General features: G+C 43.3%; 1 protein-coding gene, 1 long non-coding RNA gene and 1 pseudogene across 2 annotated transcripts in view; 2 read left to right on the top strand and 1 right to left on the bottom strand.

Moving 5' to 3' along the window:
• LOC105733377 (stimulated by retinoic acid gene 6 protein-like) overlaps positions 1–23,100 on the top strand; it is a 433,741-nt gene that overhangs the window by 188,292 nt on the left and 222,349 nt on the right. The window lies entirely within an intron of this gene.
• Positions 14,168–22,949, bottom strand: LOC135274869 (uncharacterized). The gene is made up of 3 exons (XR_010342589.1): positions 22,840–22,949; positions 16,407–16,482; positions 14,168–14,258 (listed from the first exon to the last, which is right to left on the bottom strand). It is a non-coding gene; the product is annotated as an uncharacterized LOC135274869 (long non-coding RNA).
• Positions 18,290–20,603, top strand: LOC135274867 (armadillo repeat-containing protein 8-like; annotated as a pseudogene).

The raw sequence follows: 23,100 nt of genomic DNA, 5'->3' as shown, positions 1-23,100 counted from the left end.
TCCAGGTGATCCCCATGTTCCTGTGCCTACATCACTTGGCAATCTTGCTAAAATGGAGATTCTGGGGTGTGGCCTGGGCACTGGAATTTTTTTAAAGCTCCTCAGGTGGTGTTGATACCACCGTTCCAAGAGGCACACTTTAATTAGCAGGGAGTCTACACACTGCCGTACGTCCCTTTGGCTACCCTCTTTCCAGGTCTTCTCTTGCTCTCACTTTCACACGTGTGTGCCTACTTTCTTCTTGGCCTAGGCTTTTAAATGCCATGCTGCCAACCAAGAGGAGTTTTCCATCAGAAATGCAGAGCCCCACAGAAGGGGCTACTCATGAAGACACTGACTGCACTGCTGACCGGACAGCCTGACAGACACATGGTGACCTCAGGGGACACTCCCTCTCAGGTCCTTGCGGCTGCTGACCTTGTGCTTGTACAAGCCCGAGAGTAAGTGTCTCCTTAGGGTTTGCTCTCTAGGCACCTTGCCTCACTCTAGTTTGAATGGGCCCAGGCTCCCCATCTCCCTTCTCCACCCAGCCTCCCTGTGAAGGCTGCCCATCCTAGAACCTTCCAGTTTATTTTTACTCTGTCCTTCATTTCCTTCCAGAAGGCAGTTGCTATTCCTGCCTCCTCAGCACCTCATTCTTGGGCTCCAATCCCACCTTTCTAGGCACAAGACAGCTTCCTAAAATAATGGTTTTCAAAGTGTGGTTCCTGGACCAGCAGCATAGGCATCACTGGGAACTTGTCAAGAGGTAAATTCTCAGGCCTCATGCCAGACCTACTGAATCAAAACCTGGAAGTGGGGCCCCTTGGTCAACGATTAACCAAGCCCTCCAGGTGATCTGATGCCTGCTCAAGTTTGGGGTCCACTGTCCCGGGGGGATGGAGGGGGCAGCAGCCCTGGATTGCAGGCCTGGCTCTGCCCTGACTCCTGGTGACCGAGGTCTCTGGGCCTGTCTCCCCTCTTTGAGCACAAGGAGGAGGTAGCTGCAGGAGACTCGTGAAAAGTCTCCTTTGGCCCTGACTTTCAGGCCTCCTGCCCCCAAGGATGTGCTCACCAACCTTGCTCCACTGCAGGCCAAACTGCCCCCAGCAAATGGCTCTCCCTGGGGCGAACCCTGGGCAAGGCTGAGCGTAGCAGCTTCCTCTGTCTCCACGGACATCATTAGCTGAAGAGCCTGCTGGCTGAGGAGATCTGACCTCGGAAATAGTCTAAACAAAGAGAGGACTTTCTGCAGCCGCATCTGGAGAGGCGCTGTGAGCTATGGGAAAATGGTGTGCTCCTAGCTAACTCTGCCAGGGGTCAGGGCAACTGGGAAGGGGTTTGGGAAATGCACATTCCTGTGGCTGGTGGCAAAGGTAGCTCCAAGCAGGCATCACCCAGAGCAGCGAGACTCACCTCTTATCAAGTCCTGCATCCACTGGAGGGAAGGTACCTGAAGGCCTCATGCATTTCTGCATCCCTCATTAAGCCTCACATTCCCAGCAAGACAGACCTCTGCTTCCAAGATGGCGCTGCGAACACTGCATCCTCTGGAGGGGAGGAGCACTATATCCTCACATGGAGGAGGAACAGAAGAGAGAGGACTCACTCCCACAACCCTCTTTATAGTAGCATGAATCTGTTCATGAGGGCAGAGCCCTCATTGCCTAAACACCTCCCATGAGGCCCCACCTCCCAATACTGTTGGGTTGGGGATTAAATTTCCAACACATGCATTTCGGGGGTTACACTTAAACCATAGCATCTACTATGTTCTAGGTCATTCTGTTTTACCTGTGTTCACTCATTTAATTCTCACAATGCATTGTAATGGTACTAATGGTACTATTGTTAACAATATAAGTACTCTCAGAATAATAATTTTACTTAGAAGCCAAGGTACAAAGAGGTTAGGTAACTTGCCCTAGTAGCTGCAGAGTCTGGGTTGGAACCCAGGTCGCCTGGCTCCTAACTGGCTTTTAATCACAAGGCTGTACCCTCTCCCTCTCCACACATGAGAGTTCACCATAAATTAACATGTTAAACAGAAGGACAGGCACAGAGAGAGTCAGAAACCCAGCCTCCCTCGTGGGGATGTGACAGGTCAGTTTTCTGCTTTACTCCTCAATTTTCTCTTCTGTGAAAGGGGTTAATAATTTCTGTATGGCCACACCCTCTCCCAAGGCTGTGGTGAGGATTAGGAGGGTGATGAAGGTAATGGCTGGACATGAATTCAAGAGGGAGGGGCCACATGAGCTAGTAGGAGGGGCTTGCATTTACCTGGGCTTACCTAGCTTGCCCGAGCTCATAGGTCAGCTGTCACACCCCACTACCTGCCATTTGTATGGCTCTTTTTTAAAAAAAATTATACTTTAAGTTCTAGGGAACATGTGCAGATCTTGCAGGATTGTTACAGAGGTATACACATGCCATGGTGGTTTGCTGCATCCATCCCCCTGTGATCTACATTAGGTGACCTCCATTATTCCTCCTAATGTTATCCCTCCCCTAACCCCCCACCCCCCAACAGACCTCAGTGTGTGATGCTCCCCTCCCTGTGTCCATGTGTTCTTATTGTTCAACACCCACTTCTGAGTGAGAACATGTGGTGTTTGGTGTTCTGTTCTTGTGTCAGTTTGCTGAGAATGATGGTTTCCAGATTCATCCATGTCCCCGTAAGGACATGAACTCATCCTTTTTTATGGCAGCATAGTATTCCATGGTGTATATGTGCCACATTTTCTTTATCCAGTCTATCATTGATGGGCATTTGGGTTGGTTCCAGGTCTTTGCAATTGTAAACAGTGCCTCAATGAATATACGTGTGCATGTGTCTTTATAATAGAACGATTTATAATCCTTTGTGTATATAATACCCAGCATGGCTCTTTACAGACAGAAACCTGAGGCTCAGAGGGAAGTGCCCTGCTGTAGGTCATAAAGTTCAGATTGTGTGAGGTAAGAAGGAACTCAGCAGAGGCACAAAAGCAGCCAGAGTTAGCAGCAGCTCCTCTCTCTATTTTGCAATGTATTTGAAATTTCTCAGAACAGAAGCAATAGGAGACAGGTGGAGATGACCAGAGACAGGTCTGGACGCAGGGTGTCTGTGTCCAGTGTCCTCATTCTTAACCTGGGTACTATGTATGATAGATGGTGGCCCCTCTGCAGGTGGGCAATGATGCCTGAGTACAGACATCAAAGGGAGATAAGAGGTGCTGAAGTCTGGTGGGCCAGGGAGTTGGCTGTGAGTCTGCATCTTTGGACCAAGTCATAGGAGTCCAGCTGTCTGCTCCTTGACTCACAGCTCCTTCCCCAGCCACTCTGAATGAGCCCAGAAAGAACTCAGGCTGGTGGCCATGGGTAAACAGACCTCCTTTAGAACATTTGAGCTCACTCAGAATTTGGAATCAGCCTAGAGGCCAATGTCCGTCAATTTATGTGGGGAGGCTGGAGGTTTCTTAGGGGGAGATAGGAGCATTTGCAAGGAAGCAGGACTCCTAAAAGGAAAGAGATAGACTCCCAGTCCTATGAGAGTTACCAGTACTGAAGCATACCTGGTGGCCTGGAGTGGTCCTGAGCAAGGCGTAATAATGAAGATGAACCAGGAAGAGGAATACAACACAGAATTCACCACAAAGGGAGGGAGGTGGCACCAGCTGGCTTACATCTGCACAGAGACAAAGGATGGGAGAGGACATGAAAGTAGGCAGTGCTTTATCCTTCTTATAAATCTAAACATTAACCAAATGACAACATATGACAAAAAGAATTGTTAAAAAACCAAAAGTCCATAGCAGCTTTGTTCAAAATAGATAAAAGCTAGAAATATTCCAGGTGTCCATCAACAGAAGAGTGGACAAACTGTGGTATACCCACACAACAGAATACTACTCTGTGCAAAGAAGACACAACTAGTGATACACGCATTCACCTGTATGAATCTTGAAAACACTGGGCTGACGGAAAGAGGTCTTTTACGGTATGACTCAATTCACATGATATCCTAGAACAGATACAATTAAGCTCTTGTGGGGGAAAAAAAAACAGGAAAGTGTTTGCAGGTGGAGGTGGGAGCAGTTGGAATTGGATGGGAAGGAGCATGAGTGGACTTCCTGGTGTGAAGAATATGTTCTATCTCTTGATGAAGGTTTGAATTACATCAGTGGATGAGTTTGGCAAAACTCTTTGAGTAGCAGACTTAAGATTTGTGTATTTGATAAATATAGAAATTTACCTTAAAAATCCGTAAATTTACCTTAAAAATCTGGAACTCAAGTTAATGTACATGTTGAAGTGTTTCTTGGCAAAACAAATTGCGGAATATCTTCTTTTTGGAAATGGAGTTTTGCTCTTGTTGTCCAGGCTGGAGTGCAGTGGTGTGATCTTGGCTTATGGTAACCTCCACCTCCTGGGTTCAAGTGATTCTCCTGCCTCAGCCTCCTGAGTAGCTGGGATTACAGGTGCCCACCACCATGCCCAGCTAATTTTTTGTATTTTTAGTAGAGATGAGGTTTCATCATGTTGGCCAGGCTGGTCTCAAACTCCTGACCTCAGGTGATCCACCTGCCTTGACCTCCCAAGTGCAGGGATTACAGGCATGAGCCACCACGCCCAGTCACTGAGTATCTTATTTTAAAATGCATTTAAAACTAAGATGGATAGACAGATGGATCAATTGATAGATAGATGATAAAGCAAATAAGTCCAAATGTTAATTTTGGTGGGTATATGGGTGTTTGCTTTATAACTTTAAAAAGTTTCCTGTATGTTCAAATATTCTTGTAATAGAATATTGTGAGGAAAATAATTCGTGTGAATTGTATTTCTCTCCTCTTCTCTTCTCCTCTCCTCTTCTATCTCCCTTCCTTCCTTTCCTTCTTTTCCTTCCTTCCTTCATCTCTTTCTTTTTCTTTCTTCCTTTCCTTTCCTTTCTTTCCTTCCTTCCTTCCTTCCTTCCACATTCAAGTTCTGTAGGAAACACAAGATCCCAGCACCTGCTCAGGCACTCTCCCTGTCAGTTCCAGCCCTACCCAATGCCCCACAGACCTTTGCTTTCTGGCTTCTCATTTGGTTCTCCAGCCATGTGAGAGAGTATGGAGATAAAGTATTCTGTCTATTACACAGCTAGGGAAACTGAGGCCAAAAGAGTTTGAGCAACTTGCCTGAGGTGCCTCGGGTTCCAGAGGCAGAAACAGAAGCCAGGTTTCCCGATTCCTGGCCTGAGACCAACCTTGTTCTCTGCCTTTAGAGGAAGCTGCTGCGTAGTCGTCACCTGTCTGAGAACAGCCATCACATTTCCATCCCCTCCCCAGATATCTCCCGCAAGGGATTTCACTCTAAAAGGACCCAACCTTTGGATCCAGAGGCATGGAAAAGTCTTCCTAGATTGGACTTACAAAGGCACAGAGGTGGGGACAGGGTAGAACAGGAGATGGGTTCACCTGAGTGGTACCGATGCTAAGGTCACGAGATAAGGCCACTGAGTCCTTCCTCTCTCCAGGGCCCGAGTTCTCCTTTGATTTGCTGCATGAGGCCCGGCCTATTCGGGTGACTATGCCTTCAGGCCCTGAGGTCAGTGTGTGTCTTTGTCACCAGTGGGCACTGCAGTGTGAAGAGCTGAGCAGTCCCTATGATGTCCAGGTATGGCGTGTCATGCCCCTATAAAAAGCCCGATCACACAGTGCTAGCAAGAGAGGCCACCCATTGTACAAATGGGGAAACTGAGGCCCAGAAAGGGAAGGTAAATTGTCCAAGACCTCCTTACAAACTGAAGGCTCTATCATTAAGAATTGTTTGGACCTGGCATGGTGGTTTACACCTGTGGTCCCAGCGCTTTGGGAGGCCAAGGCAGGAGGATTGCTTGAAGCCAGGAGTATAAGACCAGCTTGACAACATAGTGAAATCCTGCTGCTACATTAAAAAAAAATTTAAAAGAAAGACTTCCTTGGACTAGACAGAAAAGGCAGAAGGCCTTGTCACCTGTAAAAAAAGGAAAGGGAGGCAGAGACCTGGAGCAGCCATGAATGACCATAAATGAGCAGAGAAATTAGTATGGTATTTACCCCCAGTGAGAGGATCCTCAGTGTGACTCAGGCATTAAGAAGCCTTTTCTTGAGCTTCAAGTTAGTGACAAGTAAGAAAAAGGAATTGTCATTAAAAATTTAAGGCCAGGCACGGTGGCTCACGCCTGTAATCCCAGCACTTTGGGAGGCTGAGGCGGGTAGATCACAAGGTCAAGAGATTGAGACCATCCTGGACAACATAGTGAAACCCTACCTCTACTAAAAATACAAAAATTAGCTGGTCATGGTGGCGCACACCTATAGTCCCAGCTACTTGGGAGGCTGAGGCAGGAGAATCGTTTGAACCCACAACGCAGAGGTTGCAGTGAACCAGGATGGCGCTACTGCACTGCAGCCTGATGACGGAGCAGGACTCCATCTCAAAAAAAAAAAAAATTTTTTTGAAAAGTCTTTTTAGTTCCCCTAAGAGGTTGTTCCCCCAGAAAACATAACGAAATAGTCACATCTGTCTTGGTACCCTTCCATCTCCTTGCCTTTGTTCCTGTCTCTCAGAAAATGAGATGTCCCCCATTCTCCCAACCTGGGCCCTAACATCCCACCTCAACCTCCCTTTGTCATGAATGCCATTGTATACAGTTGGTACCATTTGCAAGGACTGCTGCTGTACCCCTGAGCCCTCAGCTCTCTACATTTTTATAACAGTGAGGATACTTCATAAGGTCACTGTGATGCTAGCATGGAGTTAATTGATTTAATGCTTCTAGCACCCACCACACTCCTTGGCATATAGTAGGATCTCAATAAAGGAATGTATTCCCAGTCTCCTTCCCCCCAGCTCCACCTAGAGCACCTAGAGCTAGTGGTTAGATTACTAAGCAGAGAATCTTTGAGAGGAGATTTCTTAGTACAATTGTCTCATGTAAGAGGGAAAACACAGTGTGTTTTGACTGAGATCCCAGCTCCCTCCTGCCCTATCTATGTGCTATGCTCTTTCTCAGGCATCTTTTGTCTTCCTTTGGTGCTTCATCCACAGAAAATAGTGTCTGGGGGCCACACTGTAGAACTGTCTTATGAATTCCTTCTGCCCTGTCTGTGCATAGAGGTGAGCAAAGGAAAAGGTGTGGGCTGTCCATGGCTCTGCTCCTAGGCCCCCAAGGTAGTACAGTTGGTCAAGCATATCTCTAGTAAGTCAGGTTTTAAAAGGACTGGGTGTTACTGGCATGCTTAGGAAGACTGGCACCGGCTTGGCTGTGAGCCACGGGTCAGAGGTGGAAGGATCCTGCTGAACATTGGACCTTCTTAGGGTGATTCCAATCTCAGACCCATCCAAACCCAGCTTTCCCTGGCCCAGACCTGGCCTCAGCCCACAGAGCCAGAATAGACAGCTGTCATCACTGTGTGTTCTGAGGAGCCAAGGAAGGAGTGTGTGCATGGCCACTGCAAGGTTCTATATGCCTCCAAAAGTCTTGTCCCCTCTAAGCCTCTGTGGCAGTCCTCCTTCTCTCTTTACAAGTCTAAGGAACATAGCAGAAGGTTTTCTTTGGACTAGACAGAAAAGGCAAGGGAGATTGTCACCTGGGAGACCTAAGGGAGGGTGCTGGCAGAGACCCAGAGCCATAAGCAATTACCAGGGTGGACAGCAGGTGGGCATTTGGGTATTCCAGAGTCAGGAGCCGACACAGAGCACTGGGTACCTCGGGGATGGCTAAGAGTGGAGGTCAGAGAAGGCCAAAGCTAAGAAATGTGACTTCAGGATTTCCCTCTTTCTGGGGATAGTTCTCTTTAGGAGGAAGAGGAGTCAGCCCCTCACTTGCTGATCTCTCTCCTATGTTCTGGAGCTCCTCCCCACCCCACATTGCCCACCCTGTTCAGTGCCTAGCCTGCTCAAGCAGCTGTTTCACAATAATATGAAGAACAAGAGAAGGATGCTTGGTCTGATTACTTGTACTGGGCATTATTTTGGAAATTTTACCCTCTGCAATTAGGAAAAACAATAACAATAAAATAAGAGACCTCTAGATTGGAAAAGAAAAAATAAAACTACTGCCTTTATTCACAGATGATATGATGTAGTATGTAGAAAATACTATACAATCTATAGAAAAAGCTACTGGAACTAATAAGTGAGTTTAGCAAGGTTGTAGGATATAAGATCAACATACAAAAATCAACTGTATTTCTATTTATTAGCAATGAACAATAAAAAATATAAAACATATAAATCTGACAAAAGATGTGAAAGGTCTATTCACTGAAACCTACAAAATGTTGCTGAGAGAAATGAATAAACTCCAAATAAAAGGAGAGATATATTGTGTTTATGGGTCAGAAGAGTCACTATCATTAAAATAACAGTTTTCCTAAAATGGATCTAAAAATGTACAAATGATATAATCTCAACTTCAGCATTATTTGCATACATTGACAAATTTATTCTAAAATTCATGTAGAAATACAAAGAACCTGGAATAGCAAAAACAACTTTGAAAAGAAAATGAATCTGAAGGACTAATACCACCTGATTTCAATATTTATTATAAATCTAAAATAATCAAGACAGTATGATATTGGTGCAAAGACAGACAAATAGATAAACAGGAGAAAACAGAGGGTCTAAAAATAGACCCACACATATGTGGCCAGTTGCTTTTCAACAAAGGTGCAAAGGCATGTCAGTAGACAAAGGACAGGTTTTTGCAGCAAATAGTGCTAGAATACTTTGCAATCCAAAGGCATAAAAGAACTTTAATCCACACCTCCTACTATATACTACATGCAAAAAAAAAAAAAAAATAGCTCAAAATGTATTGCAGACCTCAAAGCAAAATTTGAGGCTATAAAACTCTGGGGAAAAAAACAGAGGAGAAAATCTACATGACCTTATCTTAGGAAAAGATTCTTATATGACACCATAAGTGTGATCCATAAAAGAAAACAAAAAGAGTTAACTGGATTTCATCAAAATTAATGTCAGCTTCTCAAAATAGTTTGTTAGGAGGATGAAAACTTGAGCTACAGATTAGGAGAAAATATTTGCAATTGATGCATGTGTACAATAATAGTCTTACAACCAAAATATATTTTTACAACTCTGAAAACTCACTATAAAGAAAGCAAAAAACCCAATTTTTGACAATAGACAAATGATTTGAATAGATGTTTCATCAAAGCAGGTACAGGAATAGCAAATAAGCACATGAAAATAGCTCAACGGCATTAGTCATTATAAAAATGCAAATTTTAAACCACAATAAGAAACCACGACACACTTCTTAGAACCGTCAAAATTTAAAAAATGGACTGTACCAGTGTTGGAGAAACTGGAACTCTCATACTGATGGGGATAATCTAAAGTGGTACAATCACTTTAAAAAGCAGTTTGACAGTTTCTTTAAAAGTATGATCTACTATATGATCTGTGTAATCCAACCATTCTACTCACAGGTATTCACCCAAGGAAAATTGAAGCATGGGTACGTGAAAAGACTTGTACACAAACGTTCACAGCAGTTTTATTTACAATGGCCAAAAGTGGAAATAAATCAGATATTACTCAAGAGGTGAATGGATAAACAAACTGTAGTTGATTTATAAAGTGGAATACTACTCAGCAAGGACAAGGATAAGCTAGTAGCACGTTACATATGTATGAATCTCAAAATAGCTACGCTGACTGAAAGAAGCCAGACTCCAAAAAAAAGTACATTCTGTATGATTCCATTTATACAAAATTATGGAAAATGCAAACTTAGTAGATTACTTGTTGCTTGTAAATGAGGGCAGTGACAGAAGAGGGGAGGAAAGGGGAGATTACAAAGGGGAACAAGGAAATCTCTGGGATTCCTTATCCTGATTGTGGTAATGGTTTCATTAATGTGAACATTTGCAAAACTTCTCAAATTGTGTACTTCTAAGAGGTGTGCAAGGATATATCATTTTGGTTTTAATTTGCATTTTCTTAAAGACTAATGACCTGTTAGTAGGCATTTGATTTAGGCTCAGAGCCCATGAGAGGGAACTGTACTAAACAGAGAGGTTTTAGAATGATTGTATAAGGGAACAGTGAACTTGTAGCTTAGAGTTACTCCTTCAGATGGAGCATGAGGCATGGGAAAAGATGAGGCCTCAGACTAATGACCAAAAACATAAGCATTGACCTTTGAGGAGGAATGGTGCTCATCAATATCAAGAAGGCAGCCATGGCTATGACACAGAAGAGCTTTTGACAAGTAGGGAGGAAGAACTTACTTCCTGAGACTTGGTACCTCATGCCTAAAGGACTTCTGAATCTAACTGGGCAGATCCCCACAAAGAAGCTTTGAAGATCTGTGGGCTAGGCATTGACCCTGGGCAAGTGACAGGCTAGCAAGAACATGATCGTTCACAGAGTTTATGCCCTGATCCCAGAGAGCACAGGCCACATGGTCTCTGAGAGCAAGAATTTCCATGATGCACTTTCTAGCAGTCTTAGTACCTTGGACTAGGCATTTAAGTCCTAGTACCTTGGGCCCACTGCGGGATCTGCAGGGGCTGGTAGCCTTCTGAGAACAAAAACATGACCTTATTGGCTGTGGCCCCAAAGACGATCCCATAGGACCATCGGTTACTTTAAGTGCCCATGAAATCCAGAGTCCTGCAAACAACAGAAACAGTGTGTGAGACCAGAAGGTGGCTCTGAGACATTCCCACAGATCATCACCAAGGTAGTGATCCCACCCTGAGGAGGGATTATTGAATAGTCAGCTGCTCATTGCAAATGACATTTCACAGGGCCCTGTGTGCCAGGCCTAGGGATTCAGGGTACTGAAGTGAGGAGGACAAAACTCTTGCTCTGGAGGAGCTCCAAGACTAGCAGGGGATACAAGCAAGGACACCAGAAGCCATGAAGGCAAAATGGGACGAGTTTCATCTATAAGAGACACAGACAGAATGACTGAAGGACCAAAACAAGGAGTATGTGTCCGAGACAGATTAGGGGAAGCCTGCCCTCATCCAGCCATATTCTATGAGAATTTTCCTTCCAATATCCCTGATGAGGGTCTAGGTACAGGTGTCACTTGCTATGTCTATGCTTGAAGAAGTAATAGGCCACCCTAAAATATGCCACTCTGGCTTATCAACTGCTTTGAGTTAAACGCCCTTAAAAAACAGCAGGTACAAGATCATTCTGACCTTCATGCTATTTCTCAAAAACAGGAGATGAAATTTCTGTGTAAAAAATGCTCTCCCTATACAGAAGGAAAATAACATTCTTATCATCAGGGACAGGAAGTTGAGACCAAGAGAACTTGGTACAGACCTTATTTAAATAACTCTTGCCTTCTAGTCTCCCTGCACAATTTAGTTACTTTTTCACAACTTAACTATTCTTCGTCCAATTCGATGTGTACATATTCAACTCTAACTGTGTATTTGGGTCTTCATTTCCTTATAAGGGCTCCTGTGTCACATAAAACTTACATTATAATTCTCAGGCCCAGATGAAAAATCTAAGAGGGTAGAGATAAACCTTTGCCTCCCCTAAATAACCATGCCTTCCTAGCCGCAGTTGGCTGGACTATGGGCCTGTCTTTGGATGGGCTGATCAGATGTCTGGTCTTACGTTTTGAATCTGTGGCCCTAAGGACAGGAACGAGTTAGCTGTTAAGGTCCTTGTCTGGAAAGTCATAAGAAGTTGGGATCAGAGTCAACGCCAGAGGACAGCCAAGGCTATAGGGAAGCAGAGATTCTAAGTCAGTGAGGAAAATGGCAGAACGGTGCTGAGGAGGCACCAGTGACACAGAGGGGCAGAGAGAGAGAGAAGAAAATCAATCTCCCACAGATTCCCATCTCAAGAGATCCAGTTTCCATGAGGCCTGTTCTGTAGGTTTATGTGAGACCTCTAAATTTGTTTTAAAAAAATCCTTTCTTGCCAGGTGCAGTGGCTCACATCTGTGATACCAGCACTTTGGGAAGCAAAGGCAAGTGAACGGCTTGAACCCAGGAGCTTGAGACCAGCCTGGACAACTTGGTGAAACTCTGTTTCTACAAACACACAAAAATTAGCCAGGTGTGGTGGTGCCCACCTGTAGTCCCAGATACTTGGGAGCCTAAGCTGGGAGGATCACTTGAGCCCAGAAGGTTGAGGCTGCAGTGAGCCAAAACTGTATCATTATGCTCCAGACTGGGTGACAGAGCTAGACTCTCTCAAAAAAAAAAAAAAAAAAAAAAAAAAAATTCTCTTCCTTTAATGTAAACAAGGTTGTGTGAATACCTGTTTCTTCTAACCAAGGCAGCTTTGTATAGGTCAGAGGAAGCAGTTGCATTTGGGAGAAGAAAAAAGGCTCTTTGAATGAAAAGGGCCATTTAAAGTGGGTCTTAATGAAAACTCAGGAGGGAAGAGAGAGCCAGGCATGGCAGGCAGGAAGTCTCATTGGCTCACTCACCTTCACCTTTAAGGCTCAGCAGGAGCACGCCTTCTAGGAAGCCTCCCTGATCACCCACCTCCAGTGAGGCTGCCCCATCTGTGTCCCCTCAGCATTAAGTTCATGTCCCTGTTCAGCACACCTCTGTCACCCAGGCTGGAGTATAATGGTGTAATTTTGGCTCACTGCACCCTCAACCTCCTGAGCTCAAGTGATCCTCCCACCTTAGCCTCTTGAGTACCTGGAACTACAGGTGGGCGCCACCACACCAGACCCTTTTGAGACAAGGTCTAGCTCTGTCATATCATTTCCTCTCTGACTTAGAATCTCTGCTTCCCTATAACCTTAGCTCTCCACTTGTTTAGTAAACTATAAACTCCTTTGGGGTGGGGACTGAGCACAGGACCTTGGAAAGAGTAGGTACTTAGCGCAGGTTTGTGGACATACATTTTGTTGAATTGAATCGAATTCTAATCAAGATTCCATCTGTAGTACTTAGCTATGTGAGACACAGTTTCCTCATCTTTAAAACAGAGATAGAATCGCCTGCTCTACCCATATCATAGTGATTGTGGACAGCAAATGACGAACTGCTTTATCAGCTGCACAGTGCACACATGTGTGAGGGGTCATTGCTTGGAAAAGACGGTGGGCCAAAATTATCAGATAAGCAGGGTTTTAGGTGGGAAAGTAGCCAGGAAGCAAGTCAATTGTGTCATTATCAATGTAATTCAAAGCAGTTGAATGTAATTGCTATGGCCTCCTACTTCTTAGAAAGTCCTGTGCCAGCCCCTACATGCTAAATGCCCAGGACAGAACTGAAGGTCTTTATCCACCAGCTTCAGTTTTTTTTTCTGTGCTTCAATCAATGGCTCTCAGGCCTGGCAGCTTGAAAAGTACGGACTGCCCAGTGGGTGGTATCCAGAATGAATCTCTCACCTGCAGCTTAGGTACCCCTTTGCCTCAGTTCTGACATCTGTTTCTCTCTCTTCTCCAGAGTCCTTGGCTGAGACCTCAGCAGGTCCACAGCTTGAGCCTGTTCAGGTTATAACACTGGGGATTCAAGAGAATATAAAGCTGATCTGGGTTAAAGTTCCTGTTATTTGTTAGCTGTGTTGCTCTGGACTGGTCATTTAACCTCTCTGAGCATGAGATTTCTCATCCATTGCACAACAACTTCTACCATGCTAGGTTGTCAAGAGGATTCGTCAAAACTCGGCAAAGCAAATGGTTCAGTGCTTGGGTCACAGATGGTATGCAATAATGTTAACTGCATGATGATGAAGATGATGATAACAAGTGATGAAACAGATAAGAACAATCAGAACTCAAGGAAAAATGTGATACAAGCTGCAGAGACTCAAAATGGCAGAGCTAGAAAAGCTCTGAAAGCTCTCGTGGTGCATGACCCATGATGCCATCCTAACAAGAAGCTTTGCTGTCTCCAATCACAGGGAGCTCTCTCCCTCCTGCTTCCTGAGGTAGCTATAGTCTCAAGGGTGGGAAGGTCTTTTCCATAGTGAGCTGGGTCTCCATGAGATATTTTAAGCATATTTCAGCAGCCCTGGGTGCTGAGAGCCGCAATGGCTTGGAAACCAATTCTGAACTCTAAGAGCTTTGGTTGGGTTGGGGCATGGAGGGGCAGGGCTGTGCAGAGTGAGGTAGAGGTGGAGGAGGGGTCCTAGGAGCTCATAATTGGTGTTGGCTCCAACCACAGGGTACCCCAAGCTGTAGGGGTTGACTCAACTCACATGATAATTCCAAAGCGGTTCCCCAGGAGGTAAGAGGTATCGTCTCTCTGTCTACGATGCTCTCGTCTTTGGAGGAAGGACAAGATCAAAATGATGAAAAGCTGTAAGAAGAGAAGATGAGAGAGTTAGTGGGCATGTTCATCCTCAGTGTGGCCTCTAAGCCCTCCCTGAAAGCAAATGTGTGGGTTAGCAGAGTGCACAGAACGTTAGTGACACCTCAGACTCCAGAGTCAGAGGGCTGACTGAATGCACCCTTGAGCTACCAGAATGTTCTGTACTAAGCTTTCCCTTCTGTTGCCCTGAAAAGATGTAGGTTCAAATCTGGTCTCTCTCACATCCTGGTTGAGAGGGAGATTTAACTTTCCTGTACCTCAGTTTCCTCATCTGTCAAAAGGCAGTACTAACTGCCAGGTTGCAAAGCCTTCTCTGCCGCTTTCCTGTGGATTAATTCATGTTCTCACAAACTTGATGCTCTTTCTCTCTCCTGCCTTTATCAGAAACTTCTTGAGAATTTTCTACATTTGTGTCTCCATTCCTTTACCTCTCACTGGCTCCTGAATCCCCTGACCTGGCTTCTACCCCATCACTCTGCTGAGAAAGCTATGGCTAAAGTCACTTGATTGTTTTGTGGCTCGGTTCCACGTATACTTGAAGTCCAAATCTAGCTTGATCTCTCAGCAGCATTCTACAGTGTTGACCATCCCTCCTCTTTGAGTACTCTCTTCCCTAGGCCTTCATCAAACATGCTTTCCTGATTTTTCCCCATTATTTCTCAGTATCCTCTGCCGGATAGTTCTTTATCCCAGCCCTAGATGCAGAGTTCCTTATAGCTCAGTCCAAGGGCTACTCATCTTCTTACCTGATCTTCCCTTCCTTGATGATCTCATTTGTTGCCCAGGCTGGTCTCAAAAGTCCTGGCCTCAAGTGATCCTCCCACCCTGGCCTTCCAAAGCACTAGGATTACAGGTGTGAGCCATTGTGCCTAGCCTCATCTCCATGTTTTAATGACCATCAATACACAGAAGACTTAAATATGAATCTCCAGCCCTGACCTTGTCCATGAACTCCAAAACTACATAACCAACTACACAGTTGAAACTTCTTTTTGATGTATTGAAAGCTCAAAGCATTTATCAAAAACTTCAGTATTTCTCTTGTTTTGAGACAGGGTCTCACTATGTCACCCAGGCTGGAGTGCAATAGCACAATCACGGCTGATTGCAGCCTCAAACTCCCATACTCAGCTGATCCTCCAACCTCAGCCTCCTGAGTAGCTGGGCCACCACCCCCAGATAATTTTTGTACTTTTTGGAGAGATGAGGTTTTGCCATGTTCCCCATCCTGTTCTGAAACTCCTAGACTCAAATGATCTGCCTGCCTTGGCCTCCCAAAGTGCTAGGATTACAGGCATGAGCCACTGTCTTATATCTACCTTAAACCTGGATCTCTTCTAATTTTCCTTAATGAGTGAATGGCAGCTGCCATCATCTTTTCAGTTGTGCAAGTTAGAAACCCAAGTCATCTTCAACCTCCTCCTCTCTGTAACCTTCCTACCCAGCCCATTACAAGTCCTATTGTTTTTACCTCCTGAACTTCTGGAGTTGACATCATGATCTAGGATGAGATAAAATCATGTCTCATCTGGATCCCTGCAACAGTCTCTCAATTGGTCTTCCTGCCTCATCTCTTCCCCACTTCCAACTCAATCTCCACATTGTAACCAGAGAGACCGTTTAAAAGCATAAATCTGATCATACCACCTTTATGGAAACACTTCCATTACTTCCCATTGTACTCAGAATGAAAGTAAAACTTAACACAGAGCCCCATAGGGCTCTACCTGGCCTGCCCTGCCCACCTCCCCAGACCTCTCCACTTCAGTTCTCCAGTCCGACCATGGCTGAACTTCTCAGCTCTTCCCACTCTGCCTTCTCACTCCCTCCACAGAGCCTTTGCATGAGCTCTCCCCTGTCTGCAACATACTTAACTACATCTTCCAACTGACGTCAGCACCATCATTACTTCATCAGAAAAGCCGGTTTGACTTCCCTAAAAGCCCATATGCTTGATTCTTGGGCCCTTAAAAGCCTTCTACTGCCATATTTTTGGTATATAATGTAAGAAATTTTGGAAGGAAACTCAGCTGATCTCTCTCCCCTGACCTTTTCAGGTCTGTTTGGGAGTCTGTGTTTGGCAGTGGCCCAGCTGCCCTTTCCTGCCCTCCTCACCCTTCCCCTGCCTTTGCTTACTGATGGGATGAGGGAATAATGGAGGAAGAGCTCCATGTCCACCAAGCTGGTACAGGTGTCATTTAACCGTCCGGTCCTGCAAAATGGCCAAAAAAAAAAAAAAGTCACATTCATATCATCAGTCATTGCTGTAGTCATTCACCCTTTAGCCTTGAACATCAATGTCAAGAAGTTTGTCTTGTAGCCCACTAAGACCATCTGATCTTTTTAAACTTCACTTTCTCAGAGCCAAGGATACTCACCTGTAGTGTGTCTTCCCTAAGTGGCATAATCTTCTTTCATCTTTTTTTCTCCAGCTTGATTATTTATCCAATGTCTCTGCTAACTGGAATTAAGTCCTTCATTTAGGGGCAGGATCTGGTTCTATGGGGCTCAAAGCTTATATAATTAGGGCATCCTTTTAAAGTAATACTACAAAATATCTTACTTGTTCATATTTTAAGGGAGACATATGACCATGTAAACACTTTATCAGGGTTCTTCCCACTCTCCCAGAGCCTTGGAAGGGTCCTGTGTGAGTGAGGGGCCCTAAGACTAATCGTTCACTTCACAAGAAATTAGCGTTGTCAAGGTCAAAAAGCATCAGCTCACTCCTGAGCCACTGCTGGGCTGCTGGGGAGAGAGAGAGACTCCTGGACTACAGGCTGCAGACGCTGTTCTCTCCAGCCCCCAGTATCTGCGGGACAGGACTGTCACTGTCTCATGTCTAAAACACATGGCAGCAGCGTTATGGCTTCTCTTCAAAGAGATGCCTCCTTTCTGGGACTTCCACCACATTTTGTTCTTTCTGCTCTGATTTTCACAAGGCCACCACAGCACATACTATCATGTATGTCCACATCTTTGTCATGCTCTTCCCAACTCCAGCAGCATCCTCCAGCCATCTGCTGACCTTCCTTCCCTAGCCAGCACCTACTCTTCTCTCAGACATCTCAGAAAAGAGGACTCCTCTGGGGATTCCATAAGCATGGCATATTACCCAGTAAGTCTTTAAAATGCCAGTGCTCCACAGTTATGTCTAACCATGGATCTGAAATATCTGATAAGTGATGGGGTGGGGGTGAGTGAGACTCAAGCTGTCAGATATGTGATATAACTGTAAACTTTTAGGAAGGTAAACAGACCATATAAACCAGTCTCCCCATCCCATAGAAAACCCTTAAACTGATGGATGGATGGAGGGAGGGAGGGAAGGAAGGAGAGAGAGAGAGAGAGAAAGAAAAGAAAAGAAAGAAGGAAAGGAAAGAAGGAAGGAAAAGGAAAAAAGGAGAGAGAAGAAAAGAAAGAAAAGGAAGGGAGGGAGGGAGGAAAGGAGGAAGGAAGGAGGAGGAAGGAAAGAGAGAGAGAGAGAAATGCATAATCATACTAGAAAACAAGAAGGGGCTGTATCAGGGACATAGAAACTACCAGAAGACCTTGAAAGATGGAGGGCAACTGGGACTAAATCAGAGTAAAGGCATCAGCCAACATGGCTACAGGCTGTAGGAGCACTCAGGATGTGCTCAATACCCACATTACAAGAAATGGAAGCAGAATAGTACTGGCAGTGGACCATGGGATGATGAATTGTGGTGTCATAGCAAGGGCAATAAAGCAGGATGTCCCTGTTCAAGTGTCCTCCCACCCTCACTCATCAGCCAGTTTCTACACTGAGACTATGACTCAACATAGTCCTGAGTTATTAGAAGTGGTCATCTCTGGGTGGTAGAATTAGAGGCATTCTATTATCTTTTTCTTTATATAAAGATGTACTGCTTAACAGCTGCTTATCTATCCATAGTGCTTAAGAGAGTGTCTCACCAGGCATGGTGGCTTATGCCTGTAGTTCTAGCTGTTTGCAAGCTGAGGCAGGAGGATTGTTTGAGCCCAGGAGTTCAAGGCTGCAGTAAGTTATGATTATACCACTGCACTCCAGCCTTGGTGACAGAGTGAGACCTTCTCAAGAAGAAGAAGTTGAAAGAGAAGGAGGAAGAGGAGGAGAAGAAGGATAAGAATAAGAGGAAGGATGAAAAAGAATTCTGAAACTTTAAGACAGATCTTTTGAAATAACGTAGGCAGAAAAGAAAATGAGAATAAAAAAGAATGAGAGCAGCCAGGTGGGAAGGCGCGAGATCGTGTGCTTGTTGGAGACCCCAATCCGTATTAACTTCCTTTTAGACCATGAATGAAAGTTTCTGGAAGATAACTTCGATGGATTTTGCAACAAATTTGAGCTGTCCGACTCTAAAATGAAACATAAAAAATTCTGTAATTTGAAGCAAACAGAAAACAGTCTCATTGTTTTCAGAGCTGTTCCAAGATTGTTGTGCTTGTTTCAGCAAGAAACCTCAAGCGCAGAGCTGAAAACTGAATGTGCAGTGGTGCTGGGAAGTCTTGCTATGGGTACTGAAAACAATGTCAAGTCTCTACTGACTCGTATAATCCCAGCCTTACTGCAAGAACTACTGTCCCCAGACCTGAAGTTCACTGAAGCTTGTCTCCAATGCCTGCATACCATTTTCTCCAGACCTGTCACTCCAAAGGAGCTACTGTATACAGATGCCACAGTGACACTGCACTTCAAGGCACTGCTTAGCAGGTTCCACTATATCCAGGAGTACATCTGTTGGATTGTCTCACACTGCTGTAAAGGGCCAGATCATCAAACGATTTTATTTAGTCATGGCGTAGTTCAGAACGCTGCTCAGCTACTAACCTCACTGTTCTACAAAGTTCAAATGCAAGCCCTGAACTGTTTCTCAGTTTTACCAGGAGCATCCTATATCCTGGTAAATATTTTGGTTGATGCAGAATTGTTATCATAGATTTTTGTGAAGATGTTACAGAGGGCTAAGTATATTGAGATACAGCTTACATCAGCAAAATGTTTAACTTACATGCATACAGCTGGAACAATTCAGACAGATAACAACTGTATTAAAGACATTGCCTTGTTTGTGCAGTAAGAAGAGATTACTAGAGGAGAGAGTTAAAGAAGCTGAGACACTTGCCTATCTGACGGAACCAGATACTGAGCTACAGAGAATCACCAGCATAACTGCTCACCTCATTGCCATGTTTGCTGACTCTTTCCAGTATCCCAACTCATTAAGTGCCATCACTGATATTAAAAGGCTTGATCATGATTTAAAACATGTGCATGAATTCTGCTAGGCTGCATTCAAGCTCCATGACTCTCTTGGAGCAAATGATGAAGACATTCAGAAGAAGAGCATTCAGACTGAAAAATACGATGGGCTGAATTGTGGCTGGCTTGTCTGAGTCTAGTGTCAAGGTGCGGTTAGCTGCTGTCAGATGTTTGCACCCTTTATCGAGATCTGTGCAGCAGCTTCAAAACAGTTTCTAGGATCACATTGTCTGAAAACATTTAATGAAGGTTTTACAAAATGCACCAGATGAAATCTTAGTGGTAGCATCTTCCACGATATGTAATCTTCTTGAATTTTCTCCAAGAAAAGAGCTAATTTTAAAATCAGGAGTTGTAGAGCTACTTTGTGGATTAACCCAGAGTGAAAATCCTGCTTTACAAGTGAATAGAATTTGGGCTTTAATAAATATGGCATTTCAGGTTGAACAAAAAATAAAAGCAAACATTTTACAAAGCTTGAATACTGAACAGATATTCTGGATGTTATCAGATTCAGATTTGAATGTGCTGATGAAGACACTGGGACTTCTTAGAAATCTCCTCTTGACCTGGCCTCATACAGATAAAATAATGAGTACTCATGGAAAGTGAACTATGCACGCTGTCACCTTGTTCTGGAAGGGGAACATAACTTTAAGGTCAAAGAGTAGATACGGTGCATCTTAGTCAACACAGCAGATGAGACAACAGCAAAAGAATTTATTATGACCAATGATGATATCCTTCAAAAAATCAAATATTACATGGACCAATCACATGTCAGACTGAAGCTTCCAGCTATGTTTTGTATATCAAACCTCATATGGAATGAAGAAGAATGTTCGCAAGAATGCCAGGATAAATTATGAGACATAGGCATCATAGACCTTCTACACAAACTGAGTTAGCCATGAGATTCAAACCTTTGTGACAAGGCAAAGATGGCACTGCAGCAGTACCTCTCATGATGGGAGTGCCCTTAGGCACCAGCAAGTATCCTGCATCCTTGTTTAAGAAAGTACAGAAACTAGCTTTATCTGATCCCTTCTATTTGCACAAGTCACGTTGGACTGCAGGAGCTATTTTGCAAAAGTAATTTTGTAGGCTTAGATCTCAAATTTACCTTAAGAACATTTTTGAGGTAGTAATTTCCTCAGAAGATTGCTTTTTGAGCTACATGGACTCTTTATTAGAACAATCGATCATTTTCCTTTGGGCTTACAATCTTTTGTCTATGCTGTAGCCACTTTGTGAGTGAAAATGAATATGTCTGTTTGAACACACAGAGGGGGGTGTGTGTGTGTGTGTGTGTGTATACACGTACATGGGCCAGAATGAATGCATATGTGTGTGTGAGAGATATCTCAGATTTTTCTTTTATTATTTTGGGTCTAAATCTCTTTTCTACAGATTTTCCAGGTTTTAAGCATTGCTTGCTGTACACAAATTTTACTGAATTATATACAGTTTGAATGAAATGTTATTTTAAATAGAAAACAATTGTTAAGTGTTCCATAAAGGTTATGCTGAATTTTGGTCAGATGACCATTTCTAAGTAAAAAATATATACATTTATGAACCTCAAAAAAAGGAATGAAGAAAGTCTATGAGACTTAAGGGACATCATTAAGCAAACAAATATATGTACTATAGAAATGCCAGAGGGATCAGAGATAAGCAAAGGCACAGAAAACCTATTTGACAAAATAATAGCTGAAAAGTTTACAAGTTTTGGGAGAGACGGACATCTAGATCCAGAAAGCACAAAGATCCCCAATTAGATTCAACCCAAAAACATCCTGTCTGGGCATTGTAATGAAATGGTCAAAAATCAAAGACAAAGAGAGAAAAAAGCTATAAGTCAAAAGCATCAAGTCACATATAAGGGAATCTCCATTAGACTCTCTGCAGATTTCTCAGCAGAAACCCTGCAAGCAAGGAGAGAACAGGATGACATAGTCAAATTGCTGAAAACAAAAATAAAAATCCTGTTACCCAAGATTACTATATCTAGCAAGACTATCATCCTTCAGAAATGAAAGAGAAATAAAGACCTTCCCAGATAAGCAAAAACTGGGGGAATTTATTACCGCTAGATCAGTCTTACAAGAAATTCTTAAAGGAGTGCTACAACTGGAAGCTAAAAAAATAAATAAATAACCAGTAGAGGTACATTCGTAATCAAACTGATACTTCCCCAGTGTTGTAATGGTGCTATGTAAATCTTTCATTTCTTTAGTATGAAAAGTAAAAGTCAAATCGGTCAATAAGAGCTACAATTAGTGGCTAAGGAACATGCAATAGATAATGATGTAAATTAAAGCAATGAAAATATAAATTGTGGAGGGAAAGAAATAGTATGGAGCATTTTTATACAGCCAAACTTTAAATTATTATCTGCTTAAAATATTCTGTTATAACTACAAGACTCTGTGTTAACCCACATTAACTATGGGGAAAAAGAAATTACAACAGACACACAAACAAGAAAAAGAAAATAAATAGAGCTTAATACCACAGAAAACCACTGAACCAAAGGTAAACAGTAAGAGAGGAAAAAAGAATCTACAAAACAGCCAGAAAACAACCAAATGGCAGGAGTACATCCTCACTTATCAATAATAATTGGAATATAAATGGATTAAATTATCCAATTTAAAGTAAGCTCCTCAATGGATTTAAAAACAAGACCCAACGATATGCTGCCCACAAGAGATAGCCTCACTGGTAGACAATCACAGACTGAAAGTAAAGGAATGGAAAAAGATATTTCATGCAAACAGATACCAAAAGTGAGCAGGAGTACTCATACTCCTGATAAAGGATAAAGGAGATACATATTTTATCTATTTTATCAGATAAATAAACTTTAAATTAAAAACTACAAAAAGCAACAAAGGAGATCATTACCTAACGATAAAGAAATCAGTCCAACAAGCAGATTAACAACTGTAAATATACACTCAACATTGAAGCCTCCTAATACATGATGATTTTATTATATTATGAATAATATATCATGAATCACCCTAATACAATATAAATGAATATTGTTAGATCTAAAAGGATAGATAGATTGTGATACAATAACAGTGGGGTACTTCAGCATCCCCCTTACAACAAAAGACAGATCATCTAGACAGAAAATCAAGAAAGAAACATTAGACTTAGGCCAGGCATGGAGACTTATGCCTGTAATCCCAGCACTTTGGTAGTCCCAGGCAGGAGGATCGTTTGAGGCCAGGAGTTCAAGATAAACCTGGGAAGCACTGCAAGACACCTTCTCTACAAAAATTATTAGCTGACCTTGGTGGCACAGGCTTATAGTTTCAGCTACTCAGGAGGCTGAGGCAGGAAGATCACTTGTGCCCAGGAGCTTGGGGTTACAGTGACCTATGATCACATCACTATTCTTCAGCCTGGACAACAGAGAGAGACCTGTCTCTATAAAAGAAAGAAACAAACAAAAAACAACAACAAACAAAGAAAGAAACAAGAAACATCAGACTTAAACTGCACATAGACCAAATGGACTTAACAGACATGTACAGAACATTCCATGCAACA

This window comes from Aotus nancymaae, unplaced genomic scaffold (genome assembly GCF_030222135.1).
Source record: "Aotus nancymaae isolate 86718 unplaced genomic scaffold, 86718_ANA_hifiasm-v0.15.2.pri h1tg000003l, whole genome shotgun sequence".
In the NCBI taxonomy this organism is placed as follows: Eukaryota; Metazoa; Chordata; class Mammalia; order Primates; family Aotidae; genus Aotus; species Aotus nancymaae.
The sequence above is the reverse complement of the archived record's forward strand: the minus strand, read 5'-3'. Positions and strand labels throughout refer to the sequence as shown.